Below are 25,296 nucleotides of genomic sequence, written 5' to 3'. Positions count from 1 at the left end.
GAGCAGGGCTTCCATGGAGCCACTGTTCCCCTCAATATCCTGCAGGAGCCGAATCATTTCCTGGTGCAAATATTCTTTGCACTCCAGCATCCATTTAACTTCATCCTTTTCAATTTGGGCCCCTCCCACATCTCCCCCTTTTCTGTTAATTAAATAAACAGTTCCTAAAGTCTTAACTAAGGTTCTCTTAAATATGGTCAAGGCAATTGAAACAATGAAAATAACAAGAAGTATCCTCAAGAGTCCTTTAAAAATTGGAGCCACCCACCCTAGAACACCCCACTGTGTAAGTAGTTTGTTTACAATGTCCAAAGCCTGAGTTTCTGTTTTAAGATCTTGGACTTGCTCTTGGATCCAGTGGATGTTTGCTTGGATGGACGTGCTTCTCGATGACAGATTGAAGCAGCACATCCCTTTGAAATCTTCGCATCTATGGCCATGGGCGAGCAGTAAAAAGTCTATTGCTGCCCTGTTCTGAAGGGTAGTGTGCCTGGTGGTATCTTCATCTGCCAGTAGGTTTGATAACGCAGTGGACATTGTGTTGGCCTGCTTACTTAGCCTTCGCGGCCGCATACCAGGCTAAGAAGATGGATGCGACGACCCGTTTGCCTTTGCTCCAATCATATATTTTTGAGTTGCAATTTAGATCAAATTCACCGTAAGATCGTTTTTGACGTGCTAATTGGTTTTCTTTCTTCCAATCTAAGATTTGGGTTTTGTTGGGGGTCAGCGTAGTGAGCTGGCCAAGGCTACAGGGACCCCCTTCGATATTAGTGGGGATCCTGGTCCACACCCTCTCCCCGCAGATCTTAAACATTCCCCTGGGGAGCTCCTTAGGAAATGGGAAGGACTTGGACCATATGAGGCTCGTGGAATTGCAGCAGTCAGTTCTATATTTCTTATCAATTGGTGAGACGTCTTTAATAACCTCCTGGGTTTTTTGGTTGGACTTATAAAAGAATCGAATGCAGAAGAATGCTTTTGTGGACCCCAGTAGGTTTAGTTCCTGGGGCTCCTGTGGTGCATGTGGTAAGGTCCTCATTCACGCAAATCAGGAGTCCGCTGGGTTAGGTTTCATCCCTGCGTAGGGGTAGTCATTTTGGGACAGGGGGTCTCCTACCAGGCACGTTGAGAGGGGATTATCTACACTACCCATGGCCATGCAGAAGTGACCTTGCTGAAGGGATTTCGCCAGCGTGATCCAAACGTTCTCCTTGGGCTGTGGAACGACCCAACCATCAACGGTGTGGAGCCACATGACAATGAAGATCATGGTGGCTGCAGTTAGGCTGTTGTGGGGTGTCTTTACTGATGGCATCGGGGCGGGTATTGTCTGGGTGGTGTTCTAATCATGGTAATAAAAGAACATGCATTAAAGGAAATAATTGTGGTTCCCCTCCCTCCTTTGTCCCTCTTTATTAAATGTAATGAAATTAAATGAAGTGTATGTCTAGGGGGAAGGAGTAGAAGACTGAGGGAAGAGGTAAGAGGGAAAAGGAGGGAAGGCTGGAGGGGAAGGGGTGACAGGAACAGTATCATCTAGCTTTGGTAGATATCTCCAAGTGATCAAAACGCAGGAGATTATGTTAGGGGGAGTGGTGTTCTTTTTCTTTCGTCGTCTCCATGCAACTGAGCTGTCCGGTGGAATTGGTTGGGGAGTTTCAGAAGAGTGTTCTGGTAGCGTGTCTTCATTGGGCACGGTGTCCAGGTAAGGCTTGACGAACTTCCTGGGAATCCACTTGGGGCCCTGCTCTGTGGAAACACACCTGTACCCTCTTCCCCAAGTTTTTAGTGGGTACAGACCAAGGATGTTTTTGGACTCTGGGTCTCTAATAAGGACCGGTGGTCTTTCTTTTAAAAGTGCCCTGGTATTGTTATGGAAATGTCTTAAAATGGGGGGGTTTGGTTCCCTATCAGAACAGTTACAAACATAAAGGGCTTTGCATAGTCTCTTGGCTGGGGTCATTAATGAGGCTGGATCATATTGTTGCTCAATAAGCTTCTTAATTTCTTTGTGTGTCCTTTCTACTACAGATTGCCCTGATGGGTTGTGTGGAATGCCGGTGGTGTGGGCAATCCCCCATTGTTGTAAGAAATCCCGAAAATGCTTTGATGTATATCCTGGACCATTATCGGTTTTTATTGCTTTTGGCACGCCCAGAGTGGTGAATGCCATATAGAAGTGTTTTATAATGTCTTTTGCCTTTTCCCCTGTGTAGGGAGGCGAACACTGCTCCAGAAAATGTGTCTATAGATAGATGGATATATTTCAGGCACCCAAATGGCGCATGATGTGTTATATCCATCTGCCATAGTTCTAAGGCCCCTAGTCCTCGGGGGTTTACCCCTGTTGCTACTGATGGAAGGGTGAAGGACTGACAATTGGGGCAGGTAGAGAGAATGGCTCTGGCTTGTTCTTTTGATATTTTAAACTGACGAGAGATTGCTGGTGCATTCTGGTGGTATAATATGTGACTCAACCTTGCTTGCTGAATGATATCGGGTAAGGTGGGTCTATCTGGAGAGTTCTGTATGAACATTGCTAGTAGGTCCGCCCTCCTGTTACCGTCAGTGATGGAACCTGGTAAATCAGTGTGCGACCGGACATGCAAAATATAATAGGGTTGCTCTCTGTGCGAGATTAGCCAAATTAATTCTGAGAGCAAGCCATATAATTTTTTGTTTTGGATTTCTTTGAGCAGGGCATGGTCTGCCCACTCTGTTATCCCGGCTACATATGCCAAATCTGTTACCAGATTGAATGGTTGTTGGAATTTTTTTAATGCTCTCACGACCACAGCAAATTCTGCGATCTGGGGGGAACCCTCAACTATCTGGACGTTAGACTCCCACTTCTGACTGTCCGGGTCCTTCCAGGTGATCACTGACTTGTGGGACTTACCCAATCCATCAGTGAAAACCATGAGAGTGTTATTAAGGGGGATTATACTTTTGAATGTTTTTGGAGCCAAATATAGGGTATCTTTGAAGATCTTGTGTTTCGGGTAGTGAAATGAAATTTGTCCGGGATAGCTATCAATTGCAATTTGTAAATTTTTGTTTGTTTGTAGTAGTGAGTCCAATTGTTCCAAATTCAAGGGTAGGTAAATGCACGCTGGATCACAGCGCCTAAGAGGGTCCAGAGGCGGAAACGTGCTTTTGTAATTAATTTTGCTATAAGTTTTGCAGGTGTGGACATGGCTTTATGTGGTTGGTGTGGCAGAAATAACCACTCGATGATGATGAGTGGATCTCTCTGTGTGGTGTCCCATTGAAATAGAAGGCCGTGGAAAATGGGACACTTACCTAGGATGCAAAAATCCAAAGGGAGGGACCGGACCACATGATGCACTTGGCGGTGCTTCAGTGCATCTGCGACTCTCTCCAGGGCTGCACAGGCATCGGGTGTTAACTGGTATGGAGAGGCTAGGTTGCTGTCTCCTCTCAGGAGGGTGAAGAGGGGCGCCAGCTCCTCCATGGTGAGTCCCAGGAGAGAGCAGATCCACGTGATGGTTCTGCAGATCTGCTGCACATCACACAATGTTTGAGGGTCCTTCCCGTTATAAGATAACCTAAATATTTCCATGGAGAAGATGTTTGAATTTTTTCTTTTGCTATCTGAAATCCTGCAGCCTCAATGGTTTGGATAGTCTTTGAGAGTGCTGCCTCTAAGTAGGTCTTTGTAGCAGCACAAACAAAGACATCATCCATATAGTGCAGAATTATTGCCTCTGGGAAGATCTTTCTTACCGGCGACAAGACTTGTGCCACAAAGGTTTGGCAGAGCACTGGGAAATTTTTCATTCCGTGAGGCAGGGTGATCCACTGATGTCTTTGGTAGGGTACACTGCGGTTAATAGATGGTACAGAGAACGCAAACCTGGGGGCATCTCTGGGGAACAGAGGGATGTTAAAAAAGCAGTCTTTGATATCAATGACCACAAGCTGCCAATCCCAGGGAAGCATGGAGGGAGAGGGGAGGCCAGGCTGAAGGGGGCCCATGGCTTCTATGGCATCATTGACCCTGCCTGATCTTGGAGCAGGCACCACTTGTCTTTGCCAGTTTATTTAATCACACAGACAGCTGTGTTCCATGGACTGGTGGAGGGTATCAAATGTCCCAGGCACACCTGCTCCTCCACTAATTCATGGAGCACTTTTAGTTTCTCCACCGGAAGCGGCTGCTGGTCCACCCACACTGGTGTATCTGATTTCCAGTTCAAAGGTGGGGTGGTGCGTTCTGCAGTGGCCCACACTAAAAATCCCAATGAGGGTCAGGGATGTCAAGCTTGGCTCCCATTGGGATAACATGTCCCTGCCTACCAACACGATGTTCGATGAGACTGCAAAGGGTCTGATGGTAGCCAATTGACCCTGGGGTCCCTCCACGCTTACCAGATGTTTGCTTCTGCGGGAATTGACAGCTCCTCCCACTCCAGAGATTGTGCCACAAGGGGACACTAACTCCCAGTGGTGGGGCCACCTTGCCTAAGGGAGGATGGTAACGTCCGCTCCAGTGTGTGCCATCATCATCAGGATGATTGACTTTCCCTGTAAAGAAATGGTGGACTCTATTAAGGGCCTCTCTCTGCACACGTTTTGTGTGAAGAAGACCTGTGGATCAGTGTCCTCGCCATAAATGTCCTGTCCATCTAGGATGTAAAGTAGAGCAAAAGGTGATCCTTTACATAGGGTAAATGGTGGATTAGTATACACTACCAAGACAGTAATCTCATTGCTTGGCTTGATGCATACTACCTCGGGGAGGATGGCCAGTTCATTGGGAGCATGCAGGCTGTCTCCGAGGAGGAGGACAGTTGTGGTTTGTTGGCTGTATGGTAGAGGCAGGAACCCCACAGGAATACGCATCAAGTCCTCATTGGGGAAAAGGATATGGATGGAGCTGCAGAGGACTTGGCGTCTATCCTGGTCTAGATTGTTTGTTTGACGGAAGAGGCGGAGTCTGTCCTCGTGGATGCGCCAATCCGCCAAAACGTGCCGGGTGGGCAGCAGTTCTCCTGGATGGTAGGGAGGTTTGGGCACTGCGACGGACCACTTGTTGTCCTCACACAGCCCCTCGTCGCACTCCACTGCCGGTTTCCCGGCTGGTACTGCTGGTGCTGGTAGGGGTTCCTGCAAGTATACCTTGGAGACTGAACGTTAGCATGGAAAGAATGTTCTGGCTGCCGATGTAGACAGTTTGCTTCCACATGTCCAAGTTGGCCACAATTAAAGCAACAGGTGTTGTTAAGATTAATCATTGCTTCCCCAACTCCCTTGTTTACAGCCAGAGCAATCCATTGAGGATGCTTTCGAGCATGCCTCCACCATCTGAGAGATGGTGGGTTCAGGGTCTTGGGGCAATGCTTGAAGCATCTTCTTAGTCTCTGAATTAGCATTTGTCATAGCTGTCTTCCGAAGGAGCTTGTCTCGAGCCTCAATGTTGTCAATCTGGCGCTCGATTGCCTCCCTCAGTCTATCTATAAACTTTATGAAAGTCTCTTCCAGGCCTTGCGTAACTGATGCAAAATTCTGAAAGGGGATTGTCCCATTGGGGATTTTTAAAAGTGTGGCCTTACCAGCATCTTGGATCTCTTCCAACAAGGTATTGGGTAACAGGATTTGATCTTCAGGCTGATTTAAGTTCCGTGGGAGAAAAGAAGGCTTTTGCAATGTATCACAGGTCGTGTTGGACTAAAGTGTGTCCTGACAATGTTAAGTCTAACACATTCTTAAAAGAATGGTGAGTTACGTCCGTAGTCCTTGGCGGCGTTCCGCAATTCTTTGACCTCTACATGTGGCAGCTGTTCCGATTTGGGTTCCTTCCCTCTCTTTAGTACTACTGGTGCCACAAATGCTCCTAGATCTCTTGCGAGATCTAGGCCCCCATCCCTGATGGCCTCTTCCTGGATCCGAGCCCAGCCTCCGCCCAACGTGGTGGTGGGTTGGGGTTCATCACTGTCCTCATCCTCATCTGAGGATGAAGCAGGATGGGCTAAGGCACAGAGCCTCTCCCTGACTGGTGGGTCTCAGTAATGGGAGACCGGGCAAGCCAAGATGGCCTGCTTCCAGCCAGACCTACTTCTGGTTCCGGTGGTGTGGGAACCGGAAGTGGCAGGAGAGGGGGTGTGGCCTGTCCCACCCACTGGGGCGTGGCCTTCCTGTAGGCCTGTCCTACCCACAGGGGACCCTCCCAGGGGTGTGGTCAAGGAGGCATGAGGGGCGGGTCCCGATGACACAGATGTTGACGCTATAGGGAAGGAGGGACCCGACGCAGGGGCGGCACCTGACGAGGGAGGAAGTGGCGGTGGAGTGGCGGGAACCCAAGGGAACGATGAGGAAGGGAAAGCACCGTTTTGAGGATTGTGGCAAGCAGCCATGTGGCCATCGCCATTTTGTGTCACAAAGTCATTAGTAGAACTATTATAGCAACAGGGATTGAAACCGGGATCAGGGGTTTTCGGAGGGAGGGAATGGGTAAGGCTCGCACTGGGGTGGCTAGTCCCAGTACAAGACAGGGGCAGAATGGGATGGGAAGCAGCAGAGAGACAGCAGCAGCCCTGTGCCTCTTGGCAGAATCTGTCTCTCGACCCACCCTTAGGGGAAGTGGGACAAGGACTGGGGCGGGAGGAACGAGGGGTAGGAGAACTGGGGACCCAACTCTCCCCTTTTGATTTAATGAAATTAAAAATAGAATCATAAACAGGAAAATAACGTCTCACTTTGAGGTTCCTAGCAACTTGTAAATCATAAATGTATCTCCCAACTCTCTCCCAAAAGACTATGGAAGAAGCATCTTCCCTGGTTACTTCAGGAAAATGCTCGAAAATAAAATTTAAAAAAGGCTTTTAATTCCCGGTTTTTAAAGGAAATGTTCCCTAAAACAAAAGAAGATTTAACTTGGGCGTAAAAGTCTTGTCTAGCTGGGGAAAGGCAATTGCCCATGTTTCCCACAGCACTAAATTTCCCCACCAAAGCAAAGGATAAAATAAAAGCAAAGGGCTTGTGTCGGCTGCTATGCCTAAGCAGCAAAATTCACCACCAATGGACACAGACGAAATTAAGAGAGCCTTGGAGGGGCAGTGGAGTCCTGCCAGTCCTGTAGGGTCCAAAGCTTCCCCTGAAGCTGTAGAGTTGGACTTCTACAGGGTGTCAACAGGGCCAGGAAGCAGAAGTCTTCTATGACAAAAGTGCAACTGTTCCTGGAACTGGCTCCAAACGATGCTTTAATTCCTCAAAAATCCGGGTCACAGATCCAAGAAACCCGAGGAGATGTTCAAAACTGGCCAGGGAAGTGGTCAGTTTGTTTGGGCACCAACTGTGGGCCGCCCCAGGATCTCGTCCTGCCAGGAGACCCACAGCAGAAAATTGTGGGATAGCAGGAAAAAATAGACCTTTCATCACATTTAGTTCATGCCCTTTTTAAAATTCTTTACATCCTTTAACCATGAGGGCTGATTTGAGTGTCTTTGGTGGTATGGCAGAAGCTCATCCCACACACACAGTGGACGTTCTCCTTACATCCAGCTTGTCTTGAGTTCCAGCTGACACTGCCTTCTCTTGCTCTCCTTCCAGGTCTCCTTGTGAGGAACCCAGCCCTGTCACTTCAGTCGCTGCCCTGTGGGTGACATGCTGACACAAGGATTGTTGGTCTCATCACATTCTGGAGTAATTTTTTGGACTGATTGTTTTAAAGATGCTCTGTCATCTCTGTGTGCTGGCTTTCTCAGAAAAATTGAAACCCACTACCTAGAAAATGCCTTCCCAATTCATCTTAAATAGCTTAAAACAGAACCTGAATTTCGAATGATCCACCTCAGTGGGATGGGGGTTGTCTTTCTTTAAACACAGGGTAACAACCTTCACAAAAATTATCCCAGCAACTGAATTACATCACAATTTCTAATGAATAGGTAAAAAGTAGAAGACAGGAGTTCAGAAAAGAAGGGATATCTTTCTTCATGTTTCATAGCCCTTATTTCCCACATGTCTATCTATGTGGTGCTTCATCAAGAAAAGCTTCATTTTGAAGACCTCCTTTGAAACAGTTCTGAAACAGAAATGTGTTTTATGTAAATATTTTTTTCACTAGTCTCCTGGTATTACATGCAGCAGGGGCAACATTAAAATAGTCTACACTGACTTATTTTTGAGAAGCTGTTAGAAAATATTAATATTTTCAGTATATCTGCCATACATTAGTGTGTTTTTCAGCTGAAACTCTCCTATGGGCTCTACTGCTAGCCGGTAAGATCTCTCTGCAATGTAGGAGGACACAGTTTTCACTTTCTGATTTGCACACAGCTATATCACTGCCTTCACCTTTTCATCTCACATGCTTAGACACTTTTTCCTCCTGTGATAGCAGGATCCCTTAAGGTGATGTAGGTGTGGTGGGCACTAAATCCTTCCTGATCTTCTGGGAGCTAACTGCTGGTCCTGAATCCATCCTTTCCTGTTTATTTCTACACTACACTTGTGGCAAAGGGTGTTCCTGCCAGTGTTTTAGGTTACTTGGTCTAACCACAGCACTGTGAATAGTAAAAGCTGAAGAAATAAATGTATATTTTTCTGACCAATTTACCTGGAGTCTGTATTTGGACTTTCATGGGTGATTAAAGTGAGAAATTCCTGGCAAACAGATTCCTGGAAAACAAGTAATAAGTCATTGAATTTAGCATATATGTCTTGGATTCCTTGTCTACAGAATGGGAAAGAGAATCTTCATAATTTTCTTCCTTCTTACAGGTGTGGTCTCAACCCAGTGTAGGAACACCTAGACTCCAAACTTTACTTTTGCATAATGAAAAATACATGCATAAGAGGTAGAATCCCATCAGTCAAAGGCAATCTTCCTGCAACACCAGGTACAGAGTACCCATGCTTTTGACTCCAGTGAATTCAAAACACCTGAAACCAACACTTAGGGGGCCACCTTAGTCTCTGGACTGTAGAGTGTAACAAGAGAGAACATAAAATCTTTTATACAAAAAACAAAACTGCAAAACAAAAAGTCATGGTAACTGCCCTGAAAATGCACCTCACTTTTGGGATGAACTTGGTGGGAAATGCTTCTTTGCTGAACTTTACAAGCAACTTCTTCCTCTTTCTCTGCTTCCTCACTTGGGTTTGTTTTGTCTGCAACCACCACTTCAGGTTGTTCTGTGCTGCTTCCCCCTGACTAAAATCTCTCTGTACATTCGCCAGCCTCAGCTGAATATCTCCATGAACTGTTTCGTGAGATGTCTGCACAGGTCTTGTTAAACCTGAAGCTGTGATGCCCTGGTTGGAGTCACCCTATCTGCTGCACGTGCTGCTCAAGTCTGCCAGGATCATTATCCTCCCTTAAGTGAGCTGAGCTAGTGGAAGCATTTCAGGGACATTTGAGAGCCCCCAGGTACCTCAAGTGGAAGAAATTCTCATCATCTGTGCCCATTCAGGCTGTCTGTGACTCTGCCAAGGGGAAGTGGCATTTGTTGCTTGGGTAGCTCCAGGAGGACTAAAGATCATGATGAAATATTCTGGTGAGGGCTGTGGCAAAGGAGCAAAACTGGAATTAGGGGGAGTTTTCAGTAATAATCACATCTTGTTCTGGCTGCTGTCACAGATAGTTTAGTCACTGCCTAAGGCAGCTCAGAAGTGATTTTGAAATACTGATCTTGGACTTTAAATGGTATGGACTATTCCTCATCCAGATGTGTGGCTGTGAGCCTGTGTGTTTATCAGTGACACACAAACTGAGAGAGGCAGACAAATTCTGTAGGGCTCCTGGGGTTCAGGTTCCCTCCTGTGTCCTTCTGCTTGCTGGAAAAACTTCTTGCTGAGCAATGGAAGATACGTCTTCCTCTTCTTGTCCAGAAATATCGGCTTGGCCATCTGCATTTTGCAGCACATGTCAAGGGAAGTACTGGGGACCTGGACATTTCATAGACTCAAAACATCATCTCATATATTTGCTGTATCCTTCAGTAAAGAACGTCTTCTTATAAGAGGAACTTGAAGACATCCTAGATCTAAGTTGAAGTAAAATTGATCAAAAATATTAAAATATTTGTTATCAGTATTTAGGATAAAGAACATGCAAATATTTGCAAAAGGTTCAAGTGAGGAAATGAAGAAGCAAAGCAGGGTTTACTCTATTAAAACTAGGAATGAAAGTGTGCCTCCTTATGCATCCAGCTGCTTTCCAGGTGTGCACCTGCTTGGGATTTTACCTTTCTGTATACTGTAGGTCTCAGGCTAAAACCATAAGCAGACTAAAAGCAAAGCAAAGCAAAGCAAAGCAAAGCAAAGCAAAGCAAAGCAAAGCAAAAAAAACCCCACAAAAATACCCAAATTAAACTAAACTAATCTTAACTAACTAACAAACAAACAGGAAAAAACCCCAAACACCAATCCTCCCCACCAAACCAAATCAAAAGTAGGTGAAGGATCTTGTTTCCATAATGTTTCTCCTTTGACACAAGACAGATTAGAACTCTTTTTGAACGTAACAGGAAAACATACATTCTAAGTAGCAAGATTCAATTCTCACCTGAATAAATAAGAAGGGAGGATGTTTTAGTGTGGCGAGAATTTGACCCTTAGTCTTTAGCAAAATAATTGGTACCTTACTTTCCTGAAAACATTACTTCTAGATACGGTATTACAGTCAGTACTGAATCAGCCAAATAGTAGCTCCTTGTCTGCTGAATACTCGTAATTCTGACCCATGCACACCCCAGTGTTGTGGTTGTGGACCTCCTGTGCTCTGCCCCATCATTTGAAAGGTATGGGGCCCATCTGCCTTTAGAGCCCATCCATGTAAGCTGTCAGACTGATGGAGAGTTCCAGGACCCTCCAGTTGTTTCATTTCCCAGCAGTGGCATGTCAGTCCCAGAGCCTGCTCCCATGCTCCCTCCTTGACCCTCAAGACTCTGTCTCTTGGCCACCTGCCCACCAGCAGGGATAGGATTCTCTGGGTGCTGCCAGCGAGAGGCTCTGGGCAGAGGCAGGGCTGGCGTCCAGCCTGTGGCTGCCTAGGCCACAGTACTGTGTCTGAGACCCCACTGACAGAAAGCTCTGGGCCTGCAGAGCTGCTCTGACCATGTGGAAAGTGCTTGTTTCCTCGAGCAGGACTGCAAAGATGGTGCTGCCGGAGTTGCCCGGCATTCTGGAGGACTGTCTGGAGCACAGCACATGCACCTCTGATGGGGACAGAAAGAAAGTCTTTGCCCTGGCTGTGAGTTTCTCCCCAGGTCTTTTCTTGCCCCCAGGGTCAGTGTTTGGTCAGCTCTCCATACTCCCTCACCTCTGCATCTCCTTCCCTCAGGTTCACTGGAAACCTGGGCTAGGGGCAGGTTCAGGGGAAGCCAGGTTGGTGCCTCCATGGCCCAGAGCAATGCCCCAGCATGGTCTCTGGGTGTTTTGTTTTTTGCAGACAACCAAGGCACTGTGGGAGATCATCCATCTGCCCTTGTCCCCAGAGGCACTGATAGTGGCCCCCTCCCTCTTTGTGGCTCTGTTGGTCGAAGTTTTCTGCAGCACAGAGCAGATGCCAGAATACATCAATATACTCCTCCGGAGGAGATGGCAGAAGACAGAGCACTTTCCCACCAACCCCAAAAGGTGTTCCATCCCAGTCTTTCTGTTTCTCCCATGCCCCTGGACCTTGGGCCAGGGCTTTCTGCATGACCTGAGCTTTGCTCTGCACACAGGTTTGTGGTGCTGACAGTGAAAGCGCTGCTATTCTGTCTGTGGCTTGATGATGTGGTGTTGGCAGTTTAACATAAGAGAGGCTGGGACACACTCCTCAACAATGACACCCACCACTATGCAGTGGGTCTGCTGGCCAAGTGAGAGCCTCCTTCTCCTCGCTGCCCCTGTCATTTCTTCCCTGCAGATGGGACAGCCCACACTGTCACCAAGGGATGGCCCAGCAGGCAAAAAGGCTGGGAGAAGCAGATGCACAGGGGCGGCCACCTTCCAAAGCATCAGCATTGCCTCCTGGGGCCCCTGGGGTGATGGCACAGAGCGGGGGAGCTGTGCACGCAGCCCCACAGAGGGCAGCCTGCTGGGGCAGGGCAGGTTGCACTGTGGGGCAGTGACAGAGCCTGGGGGACATGGTTCCCTGCAGGCTTTTTACAGTGTCTTACCCAAAAGCAGCCTGCTGATGTTGTGCACTGCCTTTCTCGTGGTGAGTGGTGGCATGGAAAGACCAGACCTGTGTGAGTCAGTGTTGGGAGAGGCTTGCTCACCTTGCTCAGGGTTGATGTTGCCTTCTTCCTTGTGCCAGAGAGATGCACCGTGTCTCCAGGTCCTTCCGTGAAATGATCACACGCTACCTGGTCATGCTGCTCAGCAGGGAGGAGTCATGCTCGCGGGTCCCTGCCATGGCATTCCTTGTCCAGGTGATCCTGATGGCAAGCTCTGCCTCGCTGAGCTGCCTCCTGACACTATCTCCTGCAGCCGCAGCTGTGGGGGGAGGCCTATCAGTGGAACTGGGGCAGCGCAGAGGCTCTGCTCTGTGCCCTTGGCCCCTTGCTGCAGGGGTGACACTTCCATGTCTGTTTCCTGCCACCCTGGTGCCAGCCCTCACTCTTCCATCATGGCTTCTCAAGGTCAAAGAGTCTGAGGCTGCCAAGGGCTGGAGGGCACAGCAAAGTGGGCGAGAGATCTGTGCAGGGCACAGAGCCCAGGGGCTCTGCGCAGCCTCTGCTGCCTTTGGGCTGGGCTGCCTGGGACTCTGCTCCTGCCCTGTGTGGTGCTGGGGTCCTGCCAGCTGGGAACCCCATCACTGTATGATGCAACCTGTGTATTTCAGTTCCTGCAATGCCTTGAAAGAGAGGATATGGTTGATACCATCCTGCAGCTCATGTCAAGCCATCTACAGAGTGACTGTGAAGAAATGCGTCACTTGGTGCTCAGAGGCCTCCTCGTGCTCTGCAAGGGTCCCTGGAAGGTGAGAAGAGCTGGCTGAACATGTGCTGGCAGCATGGGGCTAGGTAGGGAATGCTGGGTGATGCAGGACCTAGAATGTGGCTGGGCTCTGAGGGCTGTTACAGCTGCTCCCAACATTTCTGCCTCCCCACTGAGCTGCCCAAGTCCTTTGGGGCAGACCTCTGACTTCTGGGCGCCAAGGCTGCAGCATGGGTTGCACCACCAGAACAGTTTTGTTGGAGCAGCCTTCCATAGCTTTGCGATACAGTCTTGTGCTCCACGCAGGCTGGAAGGTTGCAGAGCTTTCCTGAAAGCCTCATGGAACTACAGAAGGATGGGGATGGGGAGCTGGTTGGGCTGACCCTCTCTGTGCTCAGCAAGATGCTCCAGGACAACAAAGTGGCAATTGCCGTCCCCATTGGTCTGCAGCTGGCTGAGGCGCTCTGGGCCACTCTTTGACAGTGTAAGACTGTACCCTCTATCATGGTGCTGTGTGCTGCCAGGAAACTTTGTGTCCTGTGGACCTTCAGGCCCCTGCCCAGCTGGGCCTGGAATAGCCAGTGCTGAGGTCTTGCCCACTTCCTTTCCACAAGGACACCAGCTGTGTGCAACTTCTCTCCATTTGCCTCTTTCATGAGATGATAGTCTACCTAAAGAAAGAGGGGGAAAATTCCCTGAAGAAGTGTGTGCACCAGAGTCTGCTTCCACTCTTCTACCACCTGTATGATGAGAACTGGCATGTGGCAAAGGTGAGGATTCCAAGCTGCCTCCTGCCCTGGTGACTCACAGACTGCATCTCTCCAGCCTCCTCCTGGCTTTGCCTGCACAGATTCAGATCCCTGCCTTGGGCTGCGGTACCATCTCTGCTGCTCTTTAGGCCTCTCTGGAAACCCTGCTTCAAGCGACCAAGTTTCTGAAGAAGACGAAGTTCAAGCGACTTCCAGAGAGTGACCAGCTATGGAGATGTAGTGAGTGCCGGGTAGGGATGTTTCCAAAACCCAAAACACAGCCTGAACAAGCCCTCTGCCCCCAGTACCCAAGGCCTGTGGGGCTGGTAGCTGTGCACCTGCCCATTCCTGCACCCATTGCCACCAGCCTGCACCCCACATGCTGCTTCTTCCTGTCAGCCTGTTGGCTCACAAACTCTTTCCCAGACTCCTTCCCCCACAATTCGGGGTGCCAATGGAGCCCTGGCCCAACTGTTCTTTGGCAGCAGACTGGCACCAAGGTTCACTATGGAGTGAAGGCAGCCCTCTGCTGCCTTCAAACTCTGGCACCATCCAGCTGCTGGAGTGTCTGAGCAGGAGAGCCCAGTCCTGGGCACAGGTACCAGCTGGCCAAGGCACAGGGTCTGTACCAACCCTTCCCTTCCTGCCCTTGCACTGTCTCCAGCTGGCAGAGGACAGAAACACAACATACGAGTACTGGTACCAGTCCCTGGCATACCTGCAGAGCTCACAGGAGTCCATGCGAGAGATGGCCACCGAGTTCATTGGTGAGCCACAGCCCTGGCTGCTGCACTGGCAACAGGACTTAGCCCAGTGATTTTGGAACCCTGGCTCCCTGGTTCAGGGCCGCAGCCCCCTGGGGCCACTGCCACCCTCTCTAACCCCGGGGTCTCACAGTTTTGGAAGGTCCTGGGAAGGAAGGTGTGTGGTTGGGCTGGCAGCACTGGTGGGGGATCTGAGTCACTGGGGCCATGACAGGCTCTGTGTTCCCAGGCCTCATCGGGCAGCACATGGGGGAACGACGGCAGGAAGAGTTCCAGATCATCTGTGATGGTGAGTGAAGGCAGTGGGGTGTCAGCTGGGGCTGAGCAGGGAGGAATAGAGAGCCAGGAAGCTTCAATTCTTGCCCCATCTTGTAGGAGTTCTGTTCCCTGCACAGAAGAGGTGTAGTGCAGGCAGAGCAGAGAAAGATTTAAGGGGCGCATGGGATATTTGTAGCCAGCACCTTCCAGCTGATTCCATTAGCCCCTGCTCTCTCCTGGCCATAGGAGGAGCTGGATGGAATGCCAGGAGGCGCTCCTGGATATAGCAGGAGGGCTCCAGGGACTCTGCAGATCTGCGCTCTGACCTCATCTGTTCTTCTGTGTTCCAGCCCTTCTAGGCATGGCAAATGACATCAGCCCCTCTGTCTCAACCCTGGCAGATCAAACACTGCACAGCCTAAGAACTGCACAAAGAAATCGATTGCCTGGCCAATTGCAGCTGCTACAAGACCAGCTGCACAGGCTGCATAGGAGATAACCTTCCCCCTGGGTCCATGGCTGGCCATGCTTTGCAAGCCGTGAGCACAGCTGATCCCAGCAGCTCTGTCTGCTGGGACCCCCTCAGCGTACAGGAAGGCCAAGTGGGTCCTGGCCTCTCCTGACCCACAGGACAGCTTTCTTTCATGCCAGCATGGAAATATAAAAACTGTATTATCATATCATACAGAGGGCAGGAGATTTTTATTTTGGCTGCAAGTGTCCACAGGGCATTGGGAAAGACGAGAAAAAGAGTTTTGCAGCAAGCAACCCAGCTTGCCAGGCAGCATGGCAGGAAAAGTGGCTGGAAGCTGCTTAGTCCTTTGGTGGTTCTGCTGAAGCTTCCGACAGAGCTGATGGGCAGATCCCAGAGCTGTGGAGAGTTCCTGGGAAATTTGTCCTTGGATATGTCTAGGAATGCTCTCCCAGCCATGAACTGCCATCTGTGTCCTGTCCATATGTTGCTGCCTGGATTGAGTGTCTGAGGTGCCTCTTGAGGCTGCTATAGAGCTCCTTCACCAGGAAATGGATTGTGATACAACATCCCTTTCTGCTTATATATTTGGGCACTGGCAGAGCCTGGACCAGTCTGGCTTGAGCTTGGGCTCTCGCCAAGCAAGATATCTGACGGGAGCAGCTCACGGTCCTCAGCTCCTCCCTCCTGCTGCGACAGGCAGACATGGCCATGGGGACAGAATGGAGCTGCCCCATCTGCCAGGACACTCAGAAGGATGTGGATTCTTTTCTGCCCTGTCACCACCTGTTCTGCCTGGGCTGCATCTTGCAGTGGGCAAAGAGAAATCCAGCGTGCCCACTCTGCAGAAGAATGACAGAAGCTGTCAGGTTTTCTGAGCAGGATGAACAGGACTACATACAATTTGCCATCACCTCCCCCAAACAGTTGCTAGGGTCCAGCAGGGAGACAGCCTGGCCCCCTTGCCAAAAACAGCCCCCATCACCCTGTGATGTCTGCTCTGTCTTCCCCACAGGGAACACTGTCCCCAGCTGAGCAGGGGGCTGCAGGACCAGAGCCTGTGGATAGCCTCCTGCCCAAGGTGTGGGCCAAATTTTTCAAAGAACAATGTCATCTACTGGACCAAAGGTGGCCCTGGCTGCACCAGAAGATGGAGGGAATATGCCAGGACCAGAGACGGCTAGTTAAAGAATTCACAGTGCAGCACCCTGCACGCCCTCTGTGCCTATGGTCAAGTTGCCAAAATCTTGGTGCCAGTACTGCAGTTTCTCCTCGACATACATACTGAACCTCTGGTCCATGGCCTCCTCAATGTCATTGTGGGCCAGTGCAGTGAGGAGGCCCAGAGGCTGCTGTGCTCTGGTCCTGTCAGGGATGAGAGCAAGGCCTCTGTGGCCAGTGCCAGCTCCAGCAGCTCACAAGAGGAGACCCCTTCCAGAAGCCCTTTTGGCTCCAAAAGGTAGTCCAACACAGCACACTGGAAGCCACCCTCCATTGCAGCCATCCCCGGCCTGTGCCCACCCCTGCAGAGCAGAACCTGCCCCAGAGGACCCGCGGCAGGAGGTCATGACAGTAGCAGGTCCTTCTGCCCAGGGCAGAACTCACAGAACCTCTGCTCCTGGCTGCGACAGGGGCTGCTTGCCAAGGACACCATGATGTCCCACAAAGAGGAGGGACCCTGGGCCTCAAACTCTGCCCAGCCCTGCACAAGGCCACCCCACCAGCAGTGCTAGCAAGGTTCCTGCAGCCACTGAGTCCAGTAAGAGGAAGCAAATGTATCTTTCCCTGACACAGTCTCTGTGCACAGCTTTTTCCCCCTTCTCCTGGTGCCTTTCCCTGACCCCACATCCCACCACTGACCAGGAGCCCCAGAGCTGCAGGAAATGCTGTATGAGCCATGAGGATGGAAGAGTTACTGAAAAAACCACTGGGGTGATGCTTTCAGAGGAGTTATAAATGCAAGACTGACCAACCTCCCAACCAATTGTATGCCAAAAGTTTCCTTTCTTTAAATAATAGACTGCAATAAATTAGTTAAGAGAAGGACACAGAAAGAAATTAAATCTCCCATAGCAGCTGGCTTTCCTCAGGCTCCATGGTCTATGTATTACTAGACTAACTTCATTTGGGCAGAATATTAACTGCCCTGACTTCTTGGAGACTGATCACAAGGTCTCATCTGTGGTGAGCAGCTCAGCAGAAGCATCTTCAGCTGTCCAAGTGTAGCACAAATACATATTCTCTACTTCATGACTGTGTGGCTACAGCTGCTGGTGTGGGTTTGTCAGCATCGCTTCCTGGGAATGCCAACTCCTGGGAAGGAATTGTCTGCACAGGCACAATGTGCAATGATTGCTTCTATCTCCTCTAATTACTCTGATAAGACGATGGCTAGAACTTTTAAGCAAAAAGCACCATGGCAGAATAATTTACAATATTCTCCAAACTACCCCTGTGTTTTGATTTTCTTACTGATTAGGTTCAGTGTCTGGCCTCAAGAAATCAGTCCAGAAAGAATAGGCAAAACCTCAGCTTGCAAGTCAGAGTGCAAGTCTTTCATCTGCTGTTTTTGCAGTATGTACAAACAACTTTTCAACCTATTTGCAAAAAAAATCTCCTAGTTCTTGCTCTACTGTGGGAGACGCCCATGGGGAGAACAGCTCTGGGATGTCTTGGGAGAATACCTCTCAGTTAGAGTGAACAGGCGAGGCAATTTCCCAGAGCTCCCAGCGTCTCCTTCCAAATAAGCTCATGTCCGTCAATTGCTGTACACTCCCCCAGTGCAGAATGTTCTATGTCCCCGGTTCCCCCACTGGTTCCCCTGGAAGACCACTCCCTCCCTTCTCCCCCACTGGTCCTGCCTATGTCACCCCATCCCAGCTCCTCCCCTGAACCTTTCCCTCACTGGACCGTTTGTACCCCAACCCCTCCTACTGTCGGAACCCAGAATGTCCCTTGGACACTCTTGGATGTTCCGGGCCCAGGTCAGAAGCATTTGAGACCCTGGAATGCAGCCACAGACCCCTGTGGCTTTGAACCTCATCCTTGGAACAATTTACCAACCTTGCAGGAAGAACAAGAAATCACAAAAGTTTAGATATTATAGCAGAAGTAGTCACAAAGTGAAAGGAAGAATTTTTGAGTGCTGTACAGGGGGGTTTTTGGCCTTGTACAGAGGGGTCTGAGTTTTGTACATGGGGGTCAGAAGTTCTAAGATGGAGGGACTTGGGTGTGCCCTGTCCTTTTTCCTTCTTCTTCCTAACCTCCATGTTCTTGGTGATGTTGGCATTCACAGATTGGTTTAGGGTAGAAAGTCACTGTTCAGTATAGGTGATGGGCATTGGGGAAAAACTGTAAACATCTAATACGCAATGTAGGATATAAAAGAGGGCACCAGCCCCCTGGGCGTCAGAGTGTGCCCTTGCCTGACTGCTGAACGGACCACAGCAGTGGCTCAGGAAGAAATCTTTTAGATAACATACAATAAACTACCTTGAGACCGGATGACTGAAGACTACTGAGTCTTTCTTTGGAGACACGGGTTGGAGGAGAGACTTTTCCACCTTTCCAGCTCACCCCAACCAGGGGTGAGGCCCAACAACACAACATTCCTACAACTGGCCTCCCTGGGAGGGCGGTGGCGAGACCTCCACCTTTCCGGCTCACCCCAACCAGGGGTGAGTTCCTACATCTTACCACTCCCCAGTTATATACCCTGGTCACTCCCTCAACTGTTGCTCTCAGTGGCTCTCCAGCCTTTGGATCCTTATCCTGTGGTTGTCCTCCCGTTCCCGTCCTGCCTCCTTTGACCCTCAGACCCTCCTACAATAAACCCTGGTGGATTTACCCTGCCTGAAATCCTCTTGTCGCTGGTGGAGCATTGATTACACTATCTGGGCACCATCGACTGGCCAGCAGCGGGTCACCCTGCGGGACACAGTCCAGGGCACTATACCTATCCAGAACCTGACTCTCCCCTCTTTTTTTTGGATTTGAGATCCAAGCATGTTTTTTTTTTTTTTTTTTTTTCTGGACAGGGATGTAAGAACCAGCTGCAAATAGAGACTACAAGTGTGAATCTATACTGCAGGAATTAAAGGCAAGAAGTGATGCCATGGTAAATGTGAATATTTAGTGCTGACACTTCTGCAATACCCTACCAACCCATGGTTCACATTGCTATAAACTCTCTTTCTGGTGTTACAAAGAGTATAGAAGAGCTGACTATAAGTAAAAAAAAAATAGCCGGAATGTTAATTTTGTTAATATGGTGAACAACGAGTATCTAATATTACAGACCTCATAGAACTGAGCATTCAGATTTCCACTTAATATGTGCTGGAAGTTTTATTTTGAAATCAACAGGTCTATACAAAACAAGATGTCCACAGGAATTAATTTGCTCTATGATCTAACTAAAAATGCCTCATTGTCTGATAATTTTAGTAGAAATTTGCAAAGTCAGCAGTCCACAGATTACCTTTACCTTTCTTATTTAGTGGCTATTCTGCAGGATAGCTTTTACAGACTAATCAGTTTGGATGTAATTAAAATGCCAGTACATTTCATATAGCTATTTAGGTATTAGAACGAATCCATAAGACTGCACTGCCTTTAACAAAACATTTTAAAATAAATGTTCAAATCAACAGCCTGAGTAGGACTCAGAATAAAAACTCTACCAAACCTCAACTCCACTCCTTGTCACCCTGTGAATGAGCTCTGCATTCACTTTCTGAAGATGAAAAGTTCCATTCATGGTGGTTTTGGTATGGTTAGGAATTGAGGAAAGGTCTTCTTCCTTCATCAACCCCACACTGCAGTGCCTTTGGGATATGGCCCACTGGCCGTTGTTGCACAGCAGTGGTATTTCTACATGAGGCAGAAAGTGCAATTGCATTTCCAGCCAAAAGTCCATGAGGAGTGGGGCAAGCAGAGCATCCTGTGCAGATACAGGCCTGCAGCTGTGACTCGAGGGGGTTTTGGTTGCTGCCCAGTGCAGCGAGTGCAGCTCTTCTGTGAGTGCCCCCCCCTTCCCAGGTACCCATGGATAGGAGGCGCAGGGTTCTGCAAGTGGTATGGAACAGGGTGGGGATGTCTGCTGGCAATAGAGTGCAGCAGACAGCAAAGAGTCCAGGATGTTCCTGGAGTGTGTGACACAGAACTTCTGACACAGCTGGTGACTGAGCCAGTGAGGGAAGGCACCGCTGGACCTGCTGTTTGTGAAAAGAGAAGGGCTGGTGGGTGACAGGAGGGTTGGAGGCGGCCTTGGGCTCTGTGATCACAAAATGCGTGTGTTTGAATCCCAGAAAAAGAATGAGAGGTGTTGGGGAAGTGTTTACCTGCAACAAATTGGGAATTCCTTAAGCTTTAACAGGCAGTGCTTAGTCCTGCATTCCCTCGCACCAGTGATTGATGTGTGCAAGTGGGTATCTTAGCCTTGAGAATAAAGAGAGTGGGCCTACTGAGGCCGTAGCTGCAATGAATTCAAGGAGAAGAAAGTGGTTTTAGTAGGCTCTTAACCGTGGAAGGAGAATTTGAAGAATGGGATGTTCACCAAATGATACCAGAGATCCTCAAGACCCCTACTCTAAATGTCAGTAATTGTGGGGAAGTGATTTAAATATGTCAAATACTTTGTGGGAATGTTTAGCCTGTGGGTTTGAGCAAAGTAATGAATATGTCTTAGTTCCATGGATACAAACACGTGGGTGCGCATGATTCGGGGAAATGATTCCCCAGGCCCCCAGCACTGAAATAAAGAAATGCCTCCTTTCTAACCCTATGCTGGCAGTGTGGATCGGGCCCTGCTTGATAGCTTTCATCTTGGTCATTTCTGTTGAAGCATAAAGAACAGCTGAAATGAAACCTGTTTCCATCTTGTTTACATTTTGGGGGACCAAGGTTCTATGCTGCAGGTGGCCTGGCTGTGTGCAGAGCAATGCGGCCCCCACACACCCTCTGGTTTCCCCACAAGTTGCCATGCCTTGTTCCCAGGTGTGCCCTGCTCTGGCAGGAGAAAGAGCCCGCAGCACCGTGGGCACCGTGCCCTGCCCAGCCGGGGCTCTCTGGCACAGAGCAGCAGCAGCAGCACCAACACCTTTCAACCCGCTCCTGCCTTGGCTTCTCCTGGGACACAGAAGCCTCTGGAAATCAGCACCGTCAGTCACATTCCCAGCTTGTGGACCTCTCTGAAGCAAAAATCCTTGAGGGGCTGGAGCGTGTGTAGAGGAGGACACGGGAGCTGGGGAAGGGTGTGGAGCGCAAGGCCAATGAGGAGGTGCTGAGGGAGCTTTAGCCTGGACAACGGGAGGCTCATGGGGGACCTTCAGGCACACTTCCATAGATCCATACAGGACAGTGCTCACCAAAAGGGCTGTTTCCCTGCCAAACATCCCCTCTCTGCATCCAAGTACTTTAGACACTGGAGTAGCTGACATATCCATCTTTTTGGTTTTTTGTTTGTTTGGTAGAAGGAGAAGCCCTGTGTAATTTCTCCTTCTCCAGAGAGCAAAGGTGCTTTTTCTCACACTTTCCACCCTTTTTCCACCACTGGCAAAGATTCTGCTAGAATTTTAGTTTGCATGGAGGAAGTTCTGGCTGATGCAATACTTTTGCACGAGAAAACATAGTTTGGGGCAGGGATGTTGGTGCAGAAGGAGCTCTTCTGATGCCATGCCAGGCAGTAGAGCCTTGCACATCACTTTCAGGTGAACAGCTCCTGTGCCTTTTTGCAGCCCAGGGAATCAGTAAGCATGGTGTTTGGGAATTGAGCAGGAAATCAGTGTCCTTGCATGCCAGCTGGTCCTCAGAGATCAGAGGAGCTGGGAGGGTCTGGGCTTTATTTCTGATTACAGCCCCATTAACTCTGTCAGTGTGGTCGAGTCCAAGAGAAGCACTTGGCCGAGCACAGATGCACTAAGAGTGCAGTTCCCAGTGCAAAGCTCTGGGTCTGATCGCATTCCATAAGGACCTAAATGCTCCAGATTCCCCAAGACTGTGGTTTATTGAAGCAACAGGAGAGCAATCTCAGGATTGCTGCTGATCAGGGCAATGGCTACCAAGTGTTGATGTGTCTAGCAACAGAAAGGACAGTAAAGAGAGATTTTTAAAAGTGAGATCTGTCTGTCTATCTATCTGAATCTTCCTGGCTCTGCTCCAAAGCAGTTGGAGGTGCAAAGTTCACCTAAAGGCCTCCTCCTCTTCTGAAGGAGAGGAGGAGGGACAAGTTCCATTGACTGATCCTGAGCAGGCAGAGATGTTTCCCCCTCCAGAGATGGTTGTTTTTTCCCCCCTCATGTTTTCCTCCTCCAGCCTTTCGGAGCCGAAGCCTCCTTTTTATCCTTTAAAGTTTTGCATGTCCTAAGAGGGTGGAACTATCCCGTGCTGTAGGTGGTGCTTGCTGACTCTGGTCATACATGCATTCATGACACTGGTTTCCTTCACTGGCATTCCTAAGGGTGTGTAAGTGCATTCATTAATGGGGCCGTATGAGAGTCTCTGTGACTGCTGGTCAGATTTCCCAGTTAACAAAAGAGGGAGAAGAAACACCTTGGTCCTCTTCCATATACTAAGGTGGCCATAGAGGCTCTCTGACCTCCATCAGAGGATCTTTGCATGCATCCTTATCTCCTGAATGAGCAGCATTTCTAACAAGAGGGTAGATGTGAGAAAGGCAGGAATGCCAATGCAGGCCTGAAGAGAACATGAACTCCAGAAGTGTCTCACACAGGAAGGCACCTGCAGAGCCAGGATGGAGCTGTGGGACTGGGCTGGGTGTCAGGCAATACTGAAAGACAAACAGGACATGGCAGGAGCATAGGGAGGCCCTCACCAGACCCTTGAGAAATGCCACACCTTCACTGTCAGCTGCCTGAGAGGCTGTTGGAGCTTCAGCCCCCAAAGGCCCCTGATTGTAGTGCCAGGGTCACTTTGGAATCTGTGCCTCCTCACGGGCAGAGAATGACCAGGAGAGCAGCAGCACAGTGCTTTGGGAACGTGTGAGCCCATCAGTCTTTGAGTCTTGGCCCACAAATGTCGTAGGGAAAGCTGAAATCCATCTTCTCTTGCTTTCTGTGCAGGTCCTTCCAGAGAAAGTGCAGGAGCAGATTGTCACGACATGGGGTCCCAGGGGTCCGTCCGGCCCCCCGGGCAGCTGCCACCGTAGGCATCCCGCATAGCGCTGTGCTTTATCAGCTCAGCCTTTCTGGGCCCTTGGGCTAGCTCCCAGCTGCAGGCAACTTAAGCAAGCAATTCTGGAGTGATTTGAGCTCTAATGAATTCAGCTCTCAAGTGATTTCAGCTCTGTGCTCGCAAAAGTGCCCCAGCAGACGCAGGGATTAAGAGAGGAGAAGTCTGTATGGAGTTCTGCAGCGGTGTCTTTATTGGCAGCTCCTGCGAAGGTTTCCAGTGACAGCTCTTCTGCCGAACTGGGCAGAGATGGGGTTTTATGTAGGCTACTGGAGTGCTGGAAATTGTCCAACGGCCAGGCTTGAGGAGAATACGACCTATAGCCTTACGGAGAGATAACAAGGGTCCAAAGACGGAAGAGGGGCTGCTTTGGTCCACTCGCCATGACTCTGCATTTCTTGTCTGAGGCGGGTATCTGCCAGGGAGGCCTTGCAGGGCCTCTGCCTGCTACAGCAGTTTGCGTTATCAGAGATGTCATGGCAGACTCAGGGAGAGCTGTTCCCAGCCCGAGAGCAGGAAGAGCAGCTCAGGCAGCAGGTGGAAGAGCCACAGGAGAACGGCCAGGTAAGCCTGACTCGCCAGGTGTCAGAGAGAAGGGCAGGAAGAGGGGCATGAAACAGAGCTCTTGGGACTGAGGAGGCCAGGAGTCGCAGAGGCACTGAAAGCACAGAGCCTTGGAATCTGCAGAGATCAGCACTGGGACAGGAGGGTTTCACTGGAAGCAGATGTGGGTAGGGAAGCAGAAAGAAGTGGCTGAATAAATGTGATTTGGAGGCTGCAGGAAGAAAAAGCTGAGCCCCATGGCAGCTCCCAGTCACTTGCTCTGCATCTGTCTGTACAGAGCATCAAGGCAGAGCCACAAGCAGAGCTGCCCAAAGCTCGGAGTGCCGTCGTGGAAGTGAAGAAGAGGAACCAGGATGACATGAGAAGCATCCAAGTGGAGAAGAATCTCCATCAGCAGAGGGGTGATCACCAAACCCTGGTGAGTGAAAGAGTGGCAGCCACTCCATGCTTGAAAGATCCTCTCTCTTGTTCTTTCCAGAACACTGTTGAAGAGCTGTGGGCAGAGCTCCAGGAAACTGAGGCTATGATCAAGGCAAGGCACAAGAGCACAGATGAAAAAATGAAAATCATCAGAAAGAAAATTAATCTCCTCCTTCAGGAGCAAAAGGCTCTTGAAAAGCAAGTGAGTGAAATAGCAATAGCCACTGCAGTCACCAGACTGGTGGTTTCTGCCCTCCTTGCCTTTTCTCTACAGAGCAGCAGGTGGGTGGAGTGATGCCTCTGAGCACCATCCCACTGAGGCCTCTATCACAGCTGCTCTGAAGGACACTTCCTGGCCTGCTGAATCTCAACTGATACTCTGGAGAGTGGGATTACTCCTTTGGCTACGTGGCCAGCAGTTATCTGAATAAACTGCTGGCTTCTTCCAGCTCTCCTTGTTTCTTGAGGTGTTTTTGCAGGTGAACATGGTCACTCAGATAGATTTGGAAGAGAAGCTACAGGCTGTCTGTATCCCTTGTGAATCTGCTCCTGTCCTGTTCCTTCCCTTTCCTCACCGTCGATGACTTCTGGCTGAAGGGGACAAGCTGTAGTCTCTAACTGCTTTGTTCTCTTTGACTCGAGGTGGAAGTGTCACCATCCTACCGGGCAGCCTGCGAAGACTTCCAGGAAATGACGGGCGACCAAGAGCCCCGAGGCTGGCGTGAGGCACAGGAACCGTACCAACCAGAGATGCTGCAGGATAAGCACATCCTGAGGATGGTGCAGGAAAAGAGAATTCCACGGAAGGAGGTAGAATTAGAATGAGGAGCTGCAATGTGTCTGCAGGCCTAGAAGGGGGGAAGGAGTCCTTGGGAGGAAGTGGAGCAGTCATTGCTGCAGTCATCCTTCAGAGCATGAAACTGGCTATGAACTTGAGTAAAACCAGCCTTTGGTTTTGACCATGTGGTTTCACAAGTGGACA

At 49.6% G+C, this 25,296-nt stretch overlaps 1 protein-coding gene and 1 long non-coding RNA gene across 2 annotated transcripts in view; one reads left to right on the top strand and one right to left on the bottom strand.

Moving 5' to 3' along the window:
• The window catches only part of LOC137464472 (E3 ubiquitin-protein ligase BRE1A-like), a 121,436-nt gene that overhangs the window by 49,294 nt on the left and 46,846 nt on the right, over positions 1-25,296 (bottom strand). The gene's annotated exons all lie outside the window — the stretch shown is intronic.
• Positions 23,783-24,243, top strand: LOC137464476 (uncharacterized). The gene is made up of 2 exons (XR_010994246.1): positions 23,783-23,894; positions 24,172-24,243. It is a non-coding gene; the product is annotated as an uncharacterized lncRNA (long non-coding RNA).

This window comes from Anomalospiza imberbis, chromosome Z (genome assembly GCF_031753505.1).
Source record: "Anomalospiza imberbis isolate Cuckoo-Finch-1a 21T00152 chromosome Z, ASM3175350v1, whole genome shotgun sequence".
Classification (NCBI taxonomy): Eukaryota; Metazoa; Chordata; class Aves; order Passeriformes; family Viduidae; genus Anomalospiza; species Anomalospiza imberbis.
This window is presented reverse-complemented; position numbering and strand designations above follow the sequence as displayed.